The sequence below is a fragment of the Crotalus tigris genome, unplaced genomic scaffold (genome assembly GCF_016545835.1).
Source record: "Crotalus tigris isolate CLP2741 ecotype Arizona unplaced genomic scaffold, ASM1654583v1 scf7180000024514.4999324561:1519799, whole genome shotgun sequence".
Taxonomy (NCBI): domain Eukaryota; kingdom Metazoa; phylum Chordata; class Lepidosauria; order Squamata; family Viperidae; genus Crotalus; species Crotalus tigris.
In genome coordinates this window covers 345609-366574 of record NW_024100687.1, presented here as the reverse complement: position 1 = coordinate 366574, position 20966 = coordinate 345609, and the positions used below count along the sequence as shown (strand labels likewise).

At 42.3% G+C, this 20966-nt stretch overlaps 1 protein-coding gene across 5 annotated transcripts in view; it reads right to left on the bottom strand.

Annotated features, from left to right (window-relative positions):
- Positions 1-20966, bottom strand: part of RASA4B (RAS p21 protein activator 4B) — a 73052-nt gene that overhangs the window by 38678 nt on the left and 13408 nt on the right. The gene's annotated exons all lie outside the window — the stretch shown is intronic.

Sequence of the window (20966 nt, the reverse complement as noted above, 5' to 3'; positions counted from 1 at the left end):
AAAGCTGGATTGCTCTTTATAGGCCCATGAAGAAGGCAACAGTGTTTTGGAACATTAGTCTACAAATGTTCCTCTTTGGGGACTGTTTCATGGTTCCAGAATTTTAGCTGGGGTTCTTGCCCAGTTACTTTCATCTGTTTGCTGTCCTACTGTGGGAAGTCAGCCCCCCAGAGAAGGAAATATTTAAAGGGCAGGAAAATATATTTCCTCAAAGGATCTTGAAGAGGCAGAAAAGCATGCCCAGTTTTCTTTGATAGCCCCAGGTCTCCCTCCCCCAAGCAGAAGCCAGCTCTGTACAAATGCATATGTAAACCATCAGGAAGGTTGAAGCTAGGAGATTAAGAAGACAAAGACACCTAAAGTCTGCATACCTCACCCAAACTCTAAGAGTCATTAGCCCCAGCACCAGGGAAGCAGGATATGACCTTTGGGTCATAATAGGATTAACCCATCACTATCAGAATACCAGAAAAGCTCACTCAGACTCAGGTCAAAGTTCATGCCACAGGAACAGGAAACAACTCAAAACAAAAGGCTCCAGAGGATATAAAAACCCACTCCCTACATGTGCTCAGCCCCTTTTTTTACTCTCTTTTCTGCCAGAACCATCTTCCTGTCTGGCTCTCCTCTTCAATAAACTACAACCTTCTTCCTAAAGCAGTCACCATGTTTATTCCCAGCTTAGACTGAATCACGCTGAAGAATTTTCTTTCAACACTACAGAAGGAGGAGGGGAAGGAGGGGAGGGGGTATCACATTAGTGGTGGTTGATAGATTAACAATAGATCCCACCCCCGATTCTCATCATACTTTCTCCCTCCCCATCTTTTTACCTACATTGATTTTTTTTATAGTATTGTTCTCGACTTACAACAGTTTTCTTCAAAACAAAACAAAACAATACAACAAATTTTCAGGAAAATTTGACTAAATTATATAGTCTTTGCCAAAGATACTACCAAGTTTCCCAGACTGCTAACAAACGGTTTGAAGATGCTCAGAACTACAACAGTGTATGCCAATGTTTCTCAACCTTGGCAACTTGAAGATGTGTGGATCCACGAGTCATAAAAGAGCCAAGGTTGCCTACCCCAGCCCTAGAGTCTTGCCGAACTGGACATGGGAAACCTTTATCTTTACCACTGCTAGTACATAGAGCAGTGGTTCCCAACCTTTTCTATACCCCGCGCCCCTAGAACACTTCTGATACATTCTCGCAACCCTTACAAAAATAATACCTGGTTATGCATATACACTATAATTCTGAAACTTCTAAACCCAAGTTTTCGCATCCCCTGGAATATCGGAATATGCGAGCACCCCCAGTTGGGAACCCCTGATGTAGAGGTACCAGGCTATGCGAATAAGCATCTGATATGTATTGTCTCCTTATTCTCTGATTATCCCAATGCAGCTAGAAGTATATGTTAGATTAGCCTTTCAGTGACCCTCATTCTTCTGTGCTTGTTTATAAGTTCCATTCAGCATATGCTGGCTTGGGAATTCTGGGAGTTAAAGTCCACACATCTTCAAGTTGCCAAGGTGTATGCGCCTTACTGAGTGACAGAACTAAGTACAGATTTATTCAAATCTCTGAAAAAAATCAGAAAGAACCTAGTATTTTGTTCAAAGTTCATAGCTTGAATATAAATGCTGGATAAGAATCCTAGCTATGGAAAGGATGTGCTGAGACCAAAGTGTTTTTTTCTTTTAATCTTATTTTCCTCCTTTGGGACATAGAAAACTGGAGAGCCAAGTGGGGAGACACAATAAGGAAACGTCTCACTTGTTTTCTTCTGCACAGAAGGAACTAGGAAAGGCAAAGTTCTCTTTTGATTCTGGAAAACCAGAGGTGCCAAGGCTAGAAAATTATTCCCAGCTGGCTGTTTGATGGGCTGGAAAATAATGCCATAAGCCCAGAATCAGAGTCTACAAGACGAGAGATACAGCTCACCAATTTCCTGATTCGGTCAATAAAAATGGTCTGGAAATTCATTCTACTGCACTTTGAGGAATCATAACTGGATTTTTTCAACAATAGATTTGACAACAAAAGTGGGCAACATTTTTTTGCGTTGTGGGCTGGACTTAAGAAGGGAGGGAGTGAAGTCATTCAATACTGCAGAAAAGAGTACCACAAACACTCAATTCACTGGATTTGAAATTCATTAAAAATAAACCAATTAGATAATAATGTTCTTTTCCATCATTGAATGATTTTCTCCTTCGGCCAACTTAAACATGATTGTATTATTGGTGTGAAGAAAGCTTTTGATGATTCAGAGAGGCCCAGAACTCAAAATATAGGAATAAAATTTGGGATTAATTTATTTGGCTACCTTGAGCAAAGCTATCAGCTCATCTGATCATCTGATCAATCGAAGTACTGAACCATTGTTTGGATAAGGCACTCCCATATGCTACTCTAGGGGCAAGTGTCCTTCATTACTCTGTGAAAAAGCTGGATGACATTTGGCAGAGATAAAGGAACTACCAACCCAGGAACTACTAATCCAGGAACTACCAATCCAGACAAACAAGCTAACAGTAAATAAATCTAATCAAGGAACCACCAAGAACACTCCCATCAACATTGACAAAGCAAAACTCCCATCAACATTGACAAGAGCAATGTTGCCTCCCTTATAGCACTGGTGATGTTGCCTAGTTTGGTAATGAAATGTCTGCAAGAAAACCAATAAACTCAGGGAACACCAAGGACCCCACAAGTGTTGAGCTTCAGGGTTTAGTGACCATGGATTTCCTGAAGTTTTATTGGCAATTGTGGCAGTCGGCATTTTCAGAGACAAGATAATCTGCTCTGCAGATCACAGGCAACTGAACAGGGACTAACTGTGTTCCTGTCTTTATAGCCAGGTGACATATACAGAGTTTGGGAGAGAGGATATACCTGGGTCTCTGACTTTGCACTAAGTTCTATGGAAAGTATGAAGTTTGCTTGGCATAAAAGTGATTCACCTATATAGCAAAGTTAGGGCAGGTATTAAGAAACTGAAGATGCTTGCAGGAAAGACAAGAAGGGTAGGGAGATGCAGAGGAAGATAAATAGAAAAAGAATATAGTGCTATTTCAGTTGAATTATAATTAGAACCCTGGAGTCTAACTTATTTCCTAGTTTACTACCTGCAATGCAAAAAGCCAGTATTTTTCCTAACAAATGAATTCTAACTCTGCTTATTAAGTGAAGTCAGCTCCATTCCTGCCTGAGGCAGCCTGTTTATTCCTCCTCCTAAATTGCTCAGACCTGAGAAATTACCAAGTTAGTTGCTCTTCATTTAGGTTGTGATAGTTGCAAGGGGAGATATTTCAGCTACTGATTGCTTTCTCCCCAATATCAAGCTCTATCCATCCTTCCAGCCGCTGCCCACTACCGGAAGAACAAAAGCTGATTATATAAAGGGTAATCACTCATCTTCCTAGCCAGAGAACAATAAAGCAGATGGAAAAACCATAGCCAAACAGGAAGCTTTCAATTAACATTAAGGAGTATTTAGGCTGAATGGAACTTATAAACAAGCATAGAAGAATGAGGTTCACCGAAAGGCTAATCTAACATATACTTCTAGCTGCATTGGGATAATCAGAGAATAAGGAGACATTATATATCAGATGCTTATTCGCATAGCCTGGTACCTCTACATCAGGGGTTCCCAACTGGGGGTGCTCGCATATTCCGATATTCCAGGGGATGCGAAAACTTGGGTTTAGAAGTTTCAAAATTATAGTGTATATATGCATAACCAGCTATTATTTTTGTAAGGGTTGCGAGAATATATCAGAAGCGTTCTAGGGGCGCGGGGTGTAGAAAAGGTTGGGAACCACTGCTCTATGTACTAGCAGTGGTAAAGATAAACATTTCCCCTGTCCAGTTGGGCAAGACTCTAGGGCAGGCGTAGGCAACCTTGGCTCTTTTATGACTCGTGGACTTCAACTCCCAGAATTCCTGAGCCAGATTGGCTCAGGAATTCTGGGAGTTGAAGTCCACGAGTCATAAAAGAGCCAAGGTTGCCTACACCTGCTCTAGAGGCTGGTGCTCATCTCCATTTCTTAGCCAAGAGAGCCAGCTTCTGTGGTCATGTGGCACACAGAACCTTCCCACTACTTATCTACTCACATTTGGATGCTTTTGAACTGCTAGGTGGGCAGGAGCTGGGGTAGGTGACTGGAGCTCACCTCATTGCACAGTGCTTGAGTCTCGAACCGGGCTGTCAGCTTCCCAGCTGACAAGTTCAGTATCTTTAACTGGCTGAGGCATCACATCCCCTTACTAGCAATGGTTCTACTGCTCAATCCTTTTGCCTGGAGTTGGTAAGAATTAAATTAGAACATAGCTTTGCGATAGTGGCAAATATCTATAGCTCAGGTGTATGTAATCACTGACTTTGGCCCTTTTACTCTCGGCAGTGGTTTCATCTTCATTGCCCCTCCCTGACACTGGGGGGCAGTGCAGAGACAGAAACTCCATCTACTTAACCAACAAGGAAATGGAAGGCCTGGTACAGATAGTCCTCAAGTTACAACCGTAATGGAGCCTGTCAGGTGCGGTCGTAACTTGTGATGGTCATAAAGTGGGTCAGTCATGTGACTGACCCGATTTTACAACCTCTTTTGCGACAATCTTTAAGTGAACCAATGGTTTACTACGGCCATAGTTTTGCTGAAAACAAAGAAAGTGACGCTGTTCTGCAAAACTGTCATAAAATGCCGGTCATGAGACTATGTCCATAAATGTGGCCCAGTTACTGAGCCCCAGAAGTGCAGTCATGTGACAGTGAAGAAAGGATGAAGCTGGGTTGCAAGTACCTCCCAGATATGTCCATTAGATCTCTGGTCATAAGTTGAGGACTATTGGTACTCCAACTAGCACTCCTCCCACAAAGGGAAAAAACCCTGAAACATTGGTGCAGGGAGGAGACCAGCAGCAGAAGCTCTGCTCCAATTGCCCTAAAGCAGAGGCTCACCAAGTGTGGCCTGGAGAGACTAAAAGAATAACAGAGAAGGGACTTTGGAAGTCTTCTCCGCTTTAAAATATATTGCAAACACAACGCACATAAAAAGAAGCAGGACTTTAGCGATGTGATTGTAGCCATCCTGATTTCTTTGTACACTCCCCTCCACAGATGCTCTGGTGCAGGACATTAAGTAAATTTAAGGCAACTCTTCATGTATTAACTGAGATTAGCATTAATCTCTGAAAAATCCTAAAGTAATAGAGGACAGGTCTACCTATTGAAGACCTTGGATTTAGGGGCCTATGCTTTCAAATATTTTCCTATCATTTGCAAGGAACAAAAGCAGGAGCAGAGAATGTTTCCATCTGCTCATAAGCGCCCAGAGGCATCCAATTGGTTCTGCAATAAACCAAAAGTTGGATAATATGGTCCTCATATTGCTCCAGCAAAGCTATTTTATGTTTTTATGTTCTTATGACTCATATCTGGCTTGCGATAAACTTAATAAAAGTACTGTTTACATCAGTTGGCAAATCCCCCCACAATTTTCACTTTCTCAACCATACTTGGAGATGCAAGCAACTGAGGTCAGATTTTTTCCTCCGGAGTTCCTCATTTTAGCTGGAGAGAAACATTAAAGCCCAAATGTTGGGGGAAGAGGCAAATTTCATTTCAGCTTTTAAAGCTAAAGCTTTCTTAGTTGTTGGCAACTGATCAAGGTAATAATTGGTTGACTTGCCTATTGAGTCTTCCAGGTTTATGGGCTTCAAATGTAGAGTGGGGGAAAGAGAAAAAGAGAGATCAACAGGGAAGATTTACTGAATTAAAAATTTTGGAATTTCTTCTACCAATTAGTCACTTGGCCTTCTGGCAGGCATTCCCTAGATACAGGAAAGTTCATTAAATTGCTGATCTGTGGTAGATAAGATTAATTTCCTTTGAACTGCAAATAATTATGTTTCATGGGAACTAGGATAATAAGGGTCATTTCCCCAGAAAAGGTGCAATAGCTTTTGCAGCTGCAGAATTATTATTATTATTATTATTTTTTGCAGCATATACATAGACCAAACCTTAGGCAGGGACACATCTGAGTTTGTTTTGCAGACAAGGTTGAAATGGGATAGGATTGCTTGTGGCTTAATGTATTATGATGAGAAGGGTGGAAAGCATCTTTAAAATATCATGTTAAACATAAATTGCTTGGAAATATTTTTTTCTTCTTAACCTCCAAATATGCTTAATACAGATTGAAATAATTTGTTTGTTAGACCTAGATAAAATCTTTCAAAAGAAGAGAACACTGTAGCTCAGGGTTGAATTGTGGAGTCCCTGAAGCTCTCTGAGCTTGGTTGTTTTCTTGCAGACATTTCATTACCCAACTATCTCAAAGGTGCTTTTCAAAAGGCAACTGGATTGTCTTTGTTTTTTCCTTAAAGACATTTCATTTCTAAACCAAGAAGCATCTTCACTTCTGAAGAAGCTTCTTGGATGAGAAACGAAACATCTTCAGGGAAAAAACAAAGACAATCCAATTGCATTTTGAGACAACCATGACCTGGATGACTGAGAATCTCCATAGACATTACCCAACTAGAACTAGCACTGGTGATGTTACCTATTTGGATAAGGAAATGTCTGCAAGAAAACAACCAAACTCAGAGGCGTTAAGGACTCCATACCATGTTTCTTTCAGTAACTCACAAAAGCATACATAGATTTTCCTGTGAGGCAGGTTGGGCTGAGATAGTCACTGGCCAAAAATCACTCAGTTACTATGGCTGAGGGTGGACCTGAAATGGACGTTCATCCAGTGACAGTCCAATATCTTAAGCACCTGCCTTGTGTCATGGTTTTATATTTGAAATAAAATGCCTTGGATTGCATATCCCAAAAGTCTTTTTTCAAAAAGCAACTTGGACTTTGTTTTTCCTTGAAGACGTTTCACTTCTTATCCAAGAAGCTTCTTCAGTTTTGACTGAATGGTGGAGGATGCAAGGAATGCAAAACCTTCCATCATCCATCATTCAGTCAGAACTGAAGAAGCATCTTGGAAGAAAAGCAAAATGTCTTTAAGAAAAAAACAAAGTCCAGTTTTCCTTTTGAAAAAGCACCTTTGGGACAACCATGACCTGGATAACTGAGAATCTCCACAGACACTTGGAATGCATACTTGTCCACTCCTAGATTCCTGGGAATTGAAGTCTCCACAAGTTGGAAAAGGTGGCTCTAGTTCAGACTAATTTCAAAACTGAAACCATAATGAGTGATCCCCTCACAATAAATCACTGGCTAACAAGAGAAACAGGCACAAGGCTCACCTGACTTTAATATTTTTTAACGATAAATGGAGAATAATTCTGGTTAAACAGACGTTTATACAGATTATCATACCTTTGCCACCAAGTCTATTCGTTTGTATAATAATAACAACAATAACAACAGTAACAGTAACAGCAACAGTATCAACAACAACAATAATAATAAAGTTGGAAGGGTCCTTGGAGGTCATCTAGTCCAACCCCCTGCTCAGGTAGGAAACCCTATACCATTTCAGACAAATGGCTGTTTGCCTTCTTTTGGATAAAGGACTATGGCTGCCCAACATGGAGAATATAGATAGTCCTTGATTTACAACTATAATTGAGCCGAAAATTTTTGTTACTAAGTGAGACAGTTGCTAAGTTAATTTTGCCCCATTTTATGATCTTTTTTGCCACAGTTGTTAAATGAATCACTGCAGTTGTTAAGTTAGTAACTTCCCCATTGATTTTGCTGGTCAGAAGGTTGCAAAAGATGATCACATGATCCCAGGACACTTACAAATGTCATAAATATGAACCAGTTGCCATGCATCCAAATTTTTATCACGTGACCATGGGGATGCTGCAATGGTCATAAGTATGAAAAATGGTCATAAGTTGCTTTTTTCAGTGACGTTGTAACTTCGAATAGTCACTAAATGAACTGTTGTAAGTCAAGGACTATCTGTACTGGACCTCAGCATTCAAAATGTGTGTTCCCACAAAGGAAGAACCCTGCCTAAGGAACTGACTTTATGTTGGCTTTGTTCACGTATCACTCTGAGCCATGTTGTGCAAAAACTGTGGCTTATAGAATACCATTGGACGGGTTGCAGTGGTGGGATTCAGCCGGTCCGCACCACTTCGGCAGAACCAGTAGCTAATATTTTGTTGCCCAGGCCCAGAACGGAATTCCGGAAGTGGTGTCCACCCAGAGAACCGGTTGTTCACTTATTTGAATCCCACCACTAATGGGTTGGCACATACAACTTGCTAAGCTAGAAACAAGAACGGCTGAATTGATACAGCGTGCTAAGCCAAAGTCAAAGAAATAATGCTACGGCTTAGGGCTCATTCTCATTTCTGTGATAATGTGCATTCCTCCTGTGTCGAAAGGATGCCAACAGAGAGGCCATTGTCCACACAGACACGAAAATAGTGCCAATTGCTTTCAGAGCAGCAGTGGTTCTCGTAAAAAGAGCTGTGTGTGCGTAGAGAGCCCCCACCTCACCAACCAACTATGAACAGGGAGGCTGTGCTGACAAACAAAAAGAGGAAAAAAATCATGACTGCCTAAAGAATGAAATCTCCATATTGGGATTCAAGGAGTCAATAAAGCAGCTGTTGCATTTTCTTGCTGAAAAATAGCAGTTGGCTATGGCAGGGGTCTTCAAAATTGGCCCTTTTATGACTTGTGGACTTCAACTCCCAGAATTCCTCAGCCAGGCAAATGCTTTACAACAGCATTCTCTAAGCGGTTAACAGAGTCAACCTATTGCCCCCAACAATCTGGGTCTTCATTTTATCGACCTCGGAAGGATGGAAAGCTGAGTCAACCTTGAGATGGTCAGGCTCGAACTTCGGGCTATGGGCAGAGTTAGCCTGCAATACTGCATTCTAACCACTGTGCCACCACAGCCAATAGTTGGATGGGAAGGAATGATTCTGCAACAGGCCAGTTGGAACCCAGCAGATCACTGCCTTCTGAAGATTCTTCTGCCATGCTATCAGGAAGATCTCAGCTAGGAAAACACCACCGTGGACGAGGGAATCCAGCCACATCTCAGACCATCAATCTTATCAAGCCTGATGGTTTTTATCCAAGATCTGCAATAGAGGATTTCTCATCAGCTTGATACCTGCCATCCCTCTGACACTCAGATCTGATCTTTGTGGTATATGCACCAATTGTTCTTCATCTCCCTTCCCTTATTCCCTTTGCTACAATAGCCATACTTCACAATATGCTTAGCCAGGTCATTTAAATGAGATGGGTAGTGAAGAAATGTAAGAAATACATTTTAAATTACGGAAGCTGCAATATGCTTACCTTGATTAGTACTATCTTACTTTTTGTAATACACTGTGCTGCAGAAACTGAATAAATTGTGATTTATTCAATAAATCATGGTTCAAATAATCAAGGTTAAGCACAACATGTGAATCTGAGCAACACTTAAGTGCTCAACAAATGTTAAGTATTTTTGGATATTTTTTCATGGTGGCAAATATACATCCTCAAAATGCCACATTATAATCTGTTTGATTTGACCATAAGCCTTCCTGGCCATATTTTCATAAATGTGGCATAAATCATAATCAGAGATCTTTCTTTGCTACCATCACATTTGGTTGCCTTGATTAAGGATGTTGTGTGAAGATAAAGGTTGGGTTTATTGAAACAGTAGATATTACAAGGTCAAATTTACTTTATGAACAACTGCTTTTGATATGTGTTTGCTTCAATTCCCACAAATCCCCATTATTTGCTAAATTTGCTAGGAATTCTGGGAGCACCATGTTACAAAAAGCTGGGATAGGTCACTGTGATGGTGGAAATGATGTTTTAAACAGTATGTGCAGCATAATTATTCAGAGAAGTGTCCAAGAGAAAGTCCAAACCAACAGGAGTGCTAATTAAAAACTCCTTAAAAACACATCAAATCAGAAATTTGCACTAAATTAGTAGATTTTAAAGCTCTCTATTTTTTTCTTCAGATGAAGGAGAGGAAAACCTCAAACTCAATTTGATTTAAGTAGAGATGGTCAAAACATTATTAGAACGACAATGGGTTCAGGATACAGATAGTCCTCAATTTATGGAGCATGCCCATTATGGTCATAAGTCATGACAGTTGTAAGGCAGGTCATTAGGTGATTGATCTGATTTGATGACTTTTTGTTGCAGTGGCGGTTAGCAACTCACCATGGTAATTAAATTGAGCCCATTGTTTGCTATGGAGAGTTTTTACTGAAAACCGGAAGTAAACACTTCTGGTTTTTGTTTGCAGCAAAAATGTTGTAATCTGACCACAAATAGCAGCAAATGTAGGCTGGTTGCTGAACTGCAGTCACAGAGGGGGTCTGTCCATTAGAGCTTTGGAATCTTTTGGAGGGGTCCACCATAACTTTGAATGGTTGCTAAGCTTCCTGTCATATGTTGAGGACTAGCTATATGGCTGCTGCTGATGTTTCACCCAGAATATCACAATTTATGGAAAACTACTGGAATAACTCATCATGGCCCAACTGGTGTAGCCCATGGGAGAGTGATGGTTCTGAGAAATTTCTGTAATGTCTCAATCCTTTGACAATAGGATACACATAAATTCTTGTATTTTCCTACACACGACTTCCTCCTAAACATGAACACCTCACATCTCTAAAGAGGAACCTCGTCACAATTTTCAGTTCCTGTTCGCAGACTCTGGCCCTCCCAAAATAGCAAACAGACCGCGTCATTTCAAATTGCAACTGGAAAATTCACAACTGAGAATGCTTGCCCCTTAAACACAGAAAATTACAGCTTGGTTTATATATAAGCCAGTGTTTCTCAATGCTAAAAAGGGAATTATGGGAGTTGAAGTCCAGACATCTTAAAGGCTTTGAGATTGAAAAATAATTTAGGGTTCTAAGCCAGCCATAATATTAGGGCATAATAAGGTTTATTTGTTGGATCACAGCATGACAGCATCTTTGTTGCTCTTCTCTGTACTCTTTCTAGAGTCTCAACATTTTTTTTACAGCGTGGTGACCAAAACTGGATGCAGTATTTCAAGTGTGGCCTTACCAAGGCATTGTAAAGCAGTATTAACACTTCACGTTATCTTGATTCTATCCCTCTGTTAATGCAGCCTACCACTGTGTTGACTTTTTTGGCAGCTGCAGCACACTGCTGGCTCATATTTAAGTGATTGTCCACTAGGACTCCAAGATCCCTCTCAGTTACTACTATTGAGCAAGGTACCCTCTATACTATACCTGTGCATTTGGTTTTTCTTGCCGAAATGTAGAACCTTACTTTTTTCACCATTGAATTTCATTTTGTTAGATAGCGCCCAGTGTTCAAGATAGCACCCAGTGTTCAACTTACCGTTATAACTGAGCCCAGAATGATTATTGTAAATTGTGACAGACGTTAAGTGATTAACCATGTGATAGCACCTGATTTTATCACTTTTTTTGTGGCAGTCATTCAGTAAACACAGTGGTTGTTAAATAAACCCATTTTCTTCAAGGGGCATTTTTTGCTGAAAACCAGAAGTAAAGGGTGAAAACTGCCCAAAACTGTCAAAAACTGCAGTTGCAAACAGCCATAAATGTGAATTGGTTGCCAAGCACCCAAAATGTGATTATGTGATTGTAGCAGAGATGGAAGGTGGAGCTATTGCAACACAGAAACACCAGGTCCTTTGTAGCTTTGAATAGCTGGTACGTGACCAGTCATTAAATGAGGACTACCTGTATGGACATAACACTTGTGTTTAATTAAGGCAGGTTTAAGATTTAGCAGTTGTATGGACCTAAGCCACAAACTGACCAATCAACATAATTCAAGGCTGGAGAATTCTAGGAATTATAGTCCCAAAACAGATGGAAGCTGGTTGGGAAAGGTATTCTGGTATCTGGCAACTTAGAACTGAGGAGAAATTTCTCAGGTCTTCTGGCAATCTACAGAACTAAGGAAAAATCTCCTAATGGTGAGAACAATCAACCAGTGGAATGCCTTGCCTTCAGAAGGAGGCTTTCAAGAAGAGAAGGGACAATCACTTGTCTAAGATGGTATAGACCAGGGGTCTGCGAGTTGAAGTCCACGAGTCATAAAAGAGCCAAAGTTGCCTACCCCTGGTATAAACTCTCCTGCTCGAGCAGGGGGCTGGACTAGATGACTTCTAAAGTCCCTTCCAACTCTGTTATTCTATGTTATCCAGCTTGCATTACAGTGCTCCTGGCCTGGTGTCATGCAGATGAATTGTGATCATGATTTCCAAAATTCCCCAACCAAAATAGTTCCACAGATCTTTTTCTTCCTGGTGTAAAATCTTTATTCTAAGACAGTATCATATATCTTGCCAAGCTATGACATATTTATTTCCCTTTTGGAGTCAGTGTATTACGCAAACTTCAGCCACTATGTTTTGCAACTATCATTTACCATGCTGAACCCAAGCAAGGTTATCTTATTCAACAAGCTATGCTTCAACAAAGCATAGTATAATATATAGATCCATCTTAGGATTCCCTTAGTTTAAACTACCAGAGTTTGTGCCCCAGAGCAGAACTTCTTAAGACAAGATTATGGCATTTTGAGACAATCAGCTTTTCAATCTTCCAATTCCTCTGATGTTGTTTTAAAGTGCAACCAGGATTGATCAGGATTGTTTTGACTGATTAATGGATGTCAAGATACTATGAACATGGGCAGGTTTATGTGTCTGTCAGACTACAGAAGTTGCATGAAGCTAACTAACTAAAACGAATCAAGAAAAGAACCAACCTAGAACTAAGGAAAAAAATTCCTGACAATTAGAGCAAATAACTAGTAGAATGGCTTGCCTTCAGAAATGGGTGCTCCATCATTGGAGTCTTTTAAGAAGAGTTTGGACAACCATTTGACTGAAACGATAGAGGGTCTCCCGCATGAGCAGGAAGTTGGACTAGAACAGAGGTCCCCAACCTTTTGGGCACCAGGGACTGGTTCCATGGAGAGAGGTTTTTCCACGGACTGAAGGGGGCGAGGTTTTGTGTGCTGCTTGCATCCCGTGGATGGGGCTTTCCTTGTTTGTATGGACCAGTTGCTGGCATGCTGCAGACTGATACTGGTCCACGGACTGGGGGTTGGAGACCGCTGGATTAAAAGACTTCCAAGGTCCCTTCCAACTCTGTTACTCTGTTAACCGCAAATCAGCATCTCTACTTCCTGGCCTATAGCTGAGCACGGAGAACTATCAGCCAATGAATGCCTGTTTGCTAGTTAATAACTGAGGGGTTTATCTTGCCCTGTCAGTCCATGCCTAAATAGTCAGCCCTCCCTCTTGTTACACAGAAGAACAAAAGTAAATTGTTAGCAATTCTGGGTCTCTGTTGCCTTCCAAACTTCTCTGGGGAAGAAGGTTAGTGTTTCTTAGGATCGTTTTATCCGGTTACTGAGAAAAACCAGGTAGTCCTCAACTTATGACCATTGGCTTAGCAACTGTCCAAAGTTACAACAGCCCTGAAAAAAATGTCTTACAACCCATCCTCATACAACCCATAACTGTCACAGCATCCCAACAGTCATGTGATCAAAATTTGAGCACTTGGCAACTGACACGCATTTATAATAGTTGCAGGGACACTGTAGCTGTTGCAAATGTAAGCCAGTTGTCAAGCACCCAAATTGCACTCATAGGGACAGGTCGTAAATAACTTTTTCCAAGGACGTCATAACTTTGAACTATTGTTAAATGAATGGTGATATGTTAAGCACTACCTGTATTAAGTTTGGGTGTACCGTATATAAGAACCAAATCTTACATGTCTGCTTCCTGCTTTACCCCTTCTCCTTCTTTTGCCTCACTGGGTCAGGAAGGAACCTGCATGAGTTACTTCCAAATAATATCTTGCTTCCTAGCACTTAAAAGTTTCATCCCCCTTTGCTTATGTAATGCTTCTTGCATACTTCGGTCAAGGTCATATCTTGCTGCCTGAAAGTAGTCATGTTAGTGGTAAATTAGTAGTTTTTATAGCTTCTTTTATTTGCCACATAGGCAGAATAACAGAATAACACAGTTGGAAGTCTTTGGAGGTCTTCCTGCTCATGCAGGAAACCCTATACCATTTCGGACAAATGGCTGTCTAGTCTCTTCTTAAAAACTTCCAGTGTTGGAGCATTCACCACTTCTGGAGGCAGGTTGTTCCACTGGTTAATTGTTCTAAATGTCAGGAAGTTTCTCCTTAGTTCTAGGTTGCGTCTCTCCTTGATTAGTTTCCATCCATTGCTTCTTGTCCTGCCTTCAAGCACTTTGGAGAATAGCTTGACTCCCTCTTCTTTGTGGAAACCCCTGAGATAGTGGAACACTGCTATCATGTCTCCCCTCGTCCTTCTCTTTGTTAAACTAGACATACGCAATTCCAGCAGCCGTTCCTTATATGCTTTAGCCTCCAGTCCCCTAATCATCTTTGTTGCTCTTCTCTGTACTCTTTCTAGAGTCTCAGCATCTTTTTTACATCGTGGTGACCAAAACTGGATGCAGAATTCCAAGTGTGGCCTTACCAAGGCATTGTAAAGTGGTATTAACACTTCACGTGATCTTGATTCTATCCCTCTGTTAATGCAGCCTAGCATTGTGTTGGCCTTTTTGGCAGCTGCAGCACACTGCTGGCTCATATTTAAGTGATTGTCCACTAGGACTCCGAGGTCCCTCTCACAGTTACTACTATTGAGCAAGGTACCCTCTATACTATACCTGTGCATTTGGTTTTTCTTGCCGAAATGTAGAACCTTACTTTTTTCACCATTGAATTTCATTTTGTTGGATAGTGCCCAGTGTTCAAGTCTGTCCAGATCCTCTTGTATCTTAAGCCTGTCTTCTGGAGTGTTGGCTATTCCTGCCAGCTTGGTGTCGTCTGCAGATTTGATAACTGTCAGGAAACTTCTCCTTAGTTCTAGGTTGCTTCTCTCCTTGATTAGTTTCCATGCATTGATTTTTGTTCTGCCTTTGGGTGTTTTGGAAATGGGCACATATAGAACAAACTAGTCATCTGCCCAGCGCAGAGGTGCTGTAAGCTTTCACACGGTCTTCATGAACTGGCAAGTATTGAGATAGGAAACAATGGAATGTACAACAAAAACATTTAGCAGCCATGGCTCACCATCTTCATTTGTTAATCATTTGTAAACTGTAAACAACACCTATCTCGCCTCTGTGAAGCGTTTTGTTTTGACTCATTGCTGAACACTGCTGTCCTGACTCTGTGTGTACAATGCAAGATAAGCCAAGTGATTACTTGAGCCTTCTAGTTTTGCTCAATTTCCTTCTCTCCAACAGAGAAATGATTTAATAAAGGAGAAATTAATTAAGGAGAGAAGCAACCTAGAACTAAGAAGAAATTTCCTGACAGTGAGAATAATTAATCAGTGGAACAACCTGCCTCCAGAAGTTGTGAATGCTCCAAAACTGGAAGTTTTTAACAAGACATTGGGCAGCCATTTATCTGAAATGGTATAAGACAGTGATGGCGAACCTATGGCACACATGCCAGAGGTGGCACTCAGAGCCCTCTCTGTGGGAACGCTCGCCATGCCCTGGAGATGGCAACTGTCCCTCTTCAACCAGCCGCCCACTAACTCGCTGAGGTCCCACATGGCTGGATGCATCCCAGCACTCATGTGCTCACTGGCCTCTGTATGCAGGGGCCGATGGTGTCAGGCCTCACCTTGCCCTGTGACAATGGCACCCCTGCCCTGCCTCGCCTTGCCTCGCCAACCCCACAGGACGAGCCTCCTGCCCACTGCCCCACCTGCCAGAGACCCCCTGGATCTCCCCCAACCCTTCCCAGCCCCCACAGGCATCCCTCCCCACAAGCAACATTGAGTTAATCACGCCCACCTTGGCCACATCCACCCAATCTGCTATGATCACCACAGCCACGCCCATCCAGTGGGCCATGCCCACCTGGCACTCAGCGATAAATAAGTGGGTTTTGGGTTGCAGTTTGGCATTTGTCTCTAAAAGGTTTGCCATCACTGGTATAAGATTTCCTGCATAAGCAGGAGGTTGGACTAGAAGAACTTCAAGATCCCTTCCAACTCTGTTATTGTAAGCCATGGGTCCTCCACCTTGGCAACTTTAAGACTTGTGGACTTCAACTCCCAGAATTCCTCAGCCAGCTGGCTGAGGAATTCTGGGAGTTCAAGTCCACAAGTCTTAAAGTTGCCAAGGGGGAGGACCCCTGTTCTAAGCGATTCTAAGATCACTAGCTGGCTGGTTATGCACTTCAGTGGTTTTTTTGGGCTAAAGTCAAAAACAAATCAAGCAGGCAGCTCTTCCACCCAAGTCACCCATAGGATCACTGGCTTTTGTCAAAATGATGAAAGTAGTGTTGGATCAGGACGTTATAATGCTGCTTTTATAGTGCAGTGCTGCTTTTGTTATTTGCCCCCTCCCCCCTCCCTTGACTACCATCTTGTGAGAGAGACATCTGCAGGGTGAGTAAAACAAAGTAAATATTATGATGGAATGTAGTAGGCTATAAAATTTTGTGTGAGAGAAAGAAGGTGAAGACTTTCCATCCCTCCCTCCTTCAAGACTACAATGGTAGATATATAAAGAGTCCTCAGTCTGGAAGATTCTGTCTGCAGGTGTGGAAACAATGGTGAACCGCTTGGAACAGCAGTTCTCAACCTGTGGGTCACGACCCCATTTGGGGTCGAACGACCATTTCACGGGGGTCGCCAAACAACGCAGTCTGCCATTTTTTCCCCCTTTTCCTTAGCTGTGCTACTCCCTTTTATTCTATTGGCTTTTGAAAGCCAATAGAATAGACTCTCTTGAATAGTCTAATTCTATTGGCTTTCAAAAGCCAATAGGAATTGTCCAGGCTGTCTCTGCCCTGCTGAGCCCGCCAAAAGTCCCATTCTGCAAACGGTGCTGCAAGTCGTCTGCAGCGAAGGCGAGCTGTCTGGAAGTTTCCACCCCTCCCTGCTGAGCAACTACTAAAAATGTAAGTAAGTAAAAGAGGGGCAGGGGTGGGAGGTGGGAGACCGGCAGGCACAAGGAGAGTTGCTGGCGCGCATGGGGCCCGGCGGGTGCCTTACCTCCCTTGGGCTGGGCCAGCTGGTGGCCCAGCTGGTGGTCGCCCTGCGCCGTCGCTGCCCCTTGCCAGCTACGCCTTGGCCGGCGCAGGGGGCGGCACCATGCATGCGTGGCGCTTCCAGGCAGGGAAAGTCCTCAACTTACGATCGGTTGGGTAGTCCTCGACTTATGACCGGTTGGGTAGTCCTCGAGTTATGACCGGTTGGGGTTCGCGGCATTAAAAAGGTTGAGAACCACTGGCTTGGAAAAATCAATACGTGTCATTTTTGGATTTGGGGCCCAATATTATGGTGGCCAAAATTGCTGGAACAAAGTTTGTGCCTTTTACCTGTGAAACTTGTAATAAAAAGAGTGGGGTTTGACTAGATTCACGAGGCCCATCTTTGTTTAGTAAGACCACACTTGGAATACTTAACTAAACAAATGAAGGTCGTTGTTTACAAGACATCAGCTACTGTAGAACTCTGCTCAGGGGTCTTAAACTTTAGAAAACAATCAAAAAGTGAAGGAAAAAGTAGAGGCAGGGAGAAGAAGATGCAATTGCTCTATTTGCACCGAATTGTTCAGTCTTAAAATTAGCAGGAGTTCATAAAATAAAAGGAGATGTAAGTTGCTTTCTAAAGTCAAACTACAGGCTAATTTTTCAATGTCTTATTTGTTAACTTTAAAACATATTTTATCTCATTTTTTTTCTCTCCTAAATTTAAGCAAACTGAGAAATGCATCAGCCTGTAGTAACAAAACGTGTTTTCTTCCTAAAGGCCTTTGGGGCTGTTATCATTGAATAAACAGTTTTTGAAAGGTCACACTTAAATCATTTCCTCCCTGAAAAATGTTATGCTTTGTTGACAAAGCCATAAGGTCTCCAATTAGGTAGGAAGAGCTTTCCAGTAAATCATACTAGCAAATATGGGCTCTGAACAGCCACCATAGAGTTCTAATGTAAAATTTAAAGGGATTCATCTTGTAAGAAGAAATCTGAAATGGCTCCCTTGTTCAGTAAATGAGTGCAGAACAGAAAGTGAACAACCTAAAAGTGGTCAACATAAATAATAGAATAATAGAGTTGGGTGGTACCTTGGAGGTCATCTAGTCCAACCCCCTGCTCAAGCAGTAGACTCTATATCAGCGGTTCTCAACCTATGGGTCGCGACCCCATTTGGGGTCGATTGACCACTTTTCGGGGGTCGCCAAAGGCGGCGATCCGCCATTTTGTCCTCTCCGGGGGCGGCGGCGCGCCTCCGGGGGGCACCGCCGCGCATGCGCACCGCGCATGGGGGCGGCGGCACGCCTCCGGGGGGCACCGCCGCACATGCGCGCCACGCATGGGGGCGGCCCCGCGCATGGGCCCTGCACACGGGGGCCCGCCCCCATGCGCGCCGCGCCACGCATGCGCATAACGTTTGTGTGACGGGGGTTGCCGTCACACAAACGTTGAGAACCGCTGCTCTATATACATTCTGGACAAATGGCTGTCCAATCTCTTCCTAAAAACCTCCAGTGATGGTGCACCCACAGCTTCTGAAGGCCACTTATTCCACTGATTATCACTAGTAAATTTCTTTTTAGTTCTATATTGGATCTCTCTTTCATAGGTTTCCATCCATTACTTCATGTCTTCCCCTCAGGTGCTTTGGAGAATAGATTGTCCCCTTCTTCTTTGTGGCAGCCCCTCAAATATTGGCAGAACTGTTAACAGGTCACCCCTAGCCCTTCTCTTCACTAGACTGAACATACCCAGTTCCTGCAACTGTTTATTGTATGTTTTAGGCTCCAACCCTCTAATCATCTTTATTGCTGTTCTCTGCACTTTAGAAATTTCTAGAGTCTCAGTATCTTTTTTATATTGCGATGACCAAAACTAGATGCAGTATTCCAAGTGTGGTCTTACAAAAGCAGTATATACTAGTGCTAATATTTCATGTGAGCTTGATACTATTCCTCTGCTGATGCAGCCCAGCACTGAGGTGGCTTTTTTGTCAGATGCAGCACACTGCTGGCTCATATTTAAGTGGTTGTCCACTAGATTCCTCTTGCAGATATTGTTGTCGAGCCAGGTACACCTATTCTACACCTGTGCATTTGTTTTTTCTTGCCTAATGTAAATGCTACTTTTCTCGCCAATGAGTTGCATTTTGTTGGATATGATCAGTGTTCAAGTCTGTCTAGATCAGTGGTTCTCAACCTTTTTAATGCTGCGACCCCCAACCGGTCGTAAGTCGAGGACTACTCAACTGGTGCAGCACCGTTTGCAGAATGGGACTTTTGGCGGGCTCAGCAGGGCAGAGACAGCCTGGACAATTCCTATTGGCTTTTGAAAGCCAATAGAATTAGACTCTATTCAAGAGAGTCTATTCTATTGGCTTTCAAAAGCCAATAGAATAAAAGGGAGTAGCACAGCTAAGGAAAAGGGGGAAAAAATGGCGGACTGCGTTGTTTGGCGACCCCCGTGAAATGGTCGTTCGACCCCAAATGGGGTCCCGACCCACAGGTTGAGAACCACTGGTCTAGATCGTTCTGGATGTTGAACCTATTTTCTAAAGTGTTGGCTATTCTATACCCTCATCTAAATCATTTATGCAGATGTACAGAGCCAAAGACAGAAGCTTGCGGTATCCCTCTGCATACTTCTCTCATGTAGATGTAGTTCCACTGAGGGCTACACGTTGTGATTTGTCAGTCAGTTACAAATCCATCTGATGGTGATACTGTCTAACCAAATTCTTCTATCTTACCAAGAAGTGGGTTGTGGTCTACTTTGTCAAATGCTTTTCTATAGTCTAAGTGTACTGCATCCACAGCATTTTACTGGTCCACTAATTTAGTTACTTTGTCAAAGAATGCAACGAGATAAATTAAAGATAAATAATAAAAATGAAGTGTAAAGCAACTTTACCCACCCTGACAACCTCCAAACAGATTTGACGTCAGCTTGAAATTATGGATGTTAGGCTCGCTCAGTGGTGTTGCAAAAATATTTACAGAATAACGTAAACGAAATCACTGTTTTTAGAATTTATGCTCTGTTACTTTCGTAATCTTTCCATTCCTCTGTCAGCTTGCTTTATTTGATCATGTTTTCCACTTCTATGGGTGATACACAATTTAACCATTTATTATCTTTGCTTCTCAAGAGATCATTGGGGTCCTTTTACCTGTGGTCTTTGGGCTCCTCTAGGGCCACACTATTCTTCTCACAACTTGTGTGCTTTGGGCAGCTCAGCCCATTTTCTTTTGCAATGCAGCCCAAACCACAGAATTTCTGCTTGGCAAACTGCAATACCAGCATTCATTGAGACTTAGACTTTCTGCTGTAGGAGTTCTCAAGCAGATCTCACAAGCATTTTATTGGTGAACCTGATCTTAATTCTTCTATCGGCTGTCCTTGACTTACAACCATTCATTTACCGACTTTTTGAAATTACAATGTCACAGAAAAAAGTGACTCAAAACCAGTCCACACACTTAACAACTGGTGTAACATCCCCAAGGTCACGTCAAAATTCAAGCACTTGGCAACCAGCATGTATTCATGCAGTGCCTTGGGGGGGGGGTCATGTGATCATCATTTGCCACCTGCCCAGCCAGCTTTTGACAAGCCATGTCAGTGGGGGAAGGGAGATTTGCTTAACAACCATTGGAGTCACTTAACAACTGCAGTGATTCACTTAACAGCTCTGGCAAGAAAGGTCATAAAATGGGGCAAAACTAACTTAACAACTGTCTTGCTTAGCAGCAATGTTGGGCTTAATTGTGGTTGTAAGTCAAGGATTACCTGTATTATATATTATCTGTACTATGTATTATGCCAAAGCTAGTGAAAAATGCTTTCAACCTGAGCAAATGTACTGGGTGTAGCTTAATAAGGAATACTAATAACATTCACAGTGTTG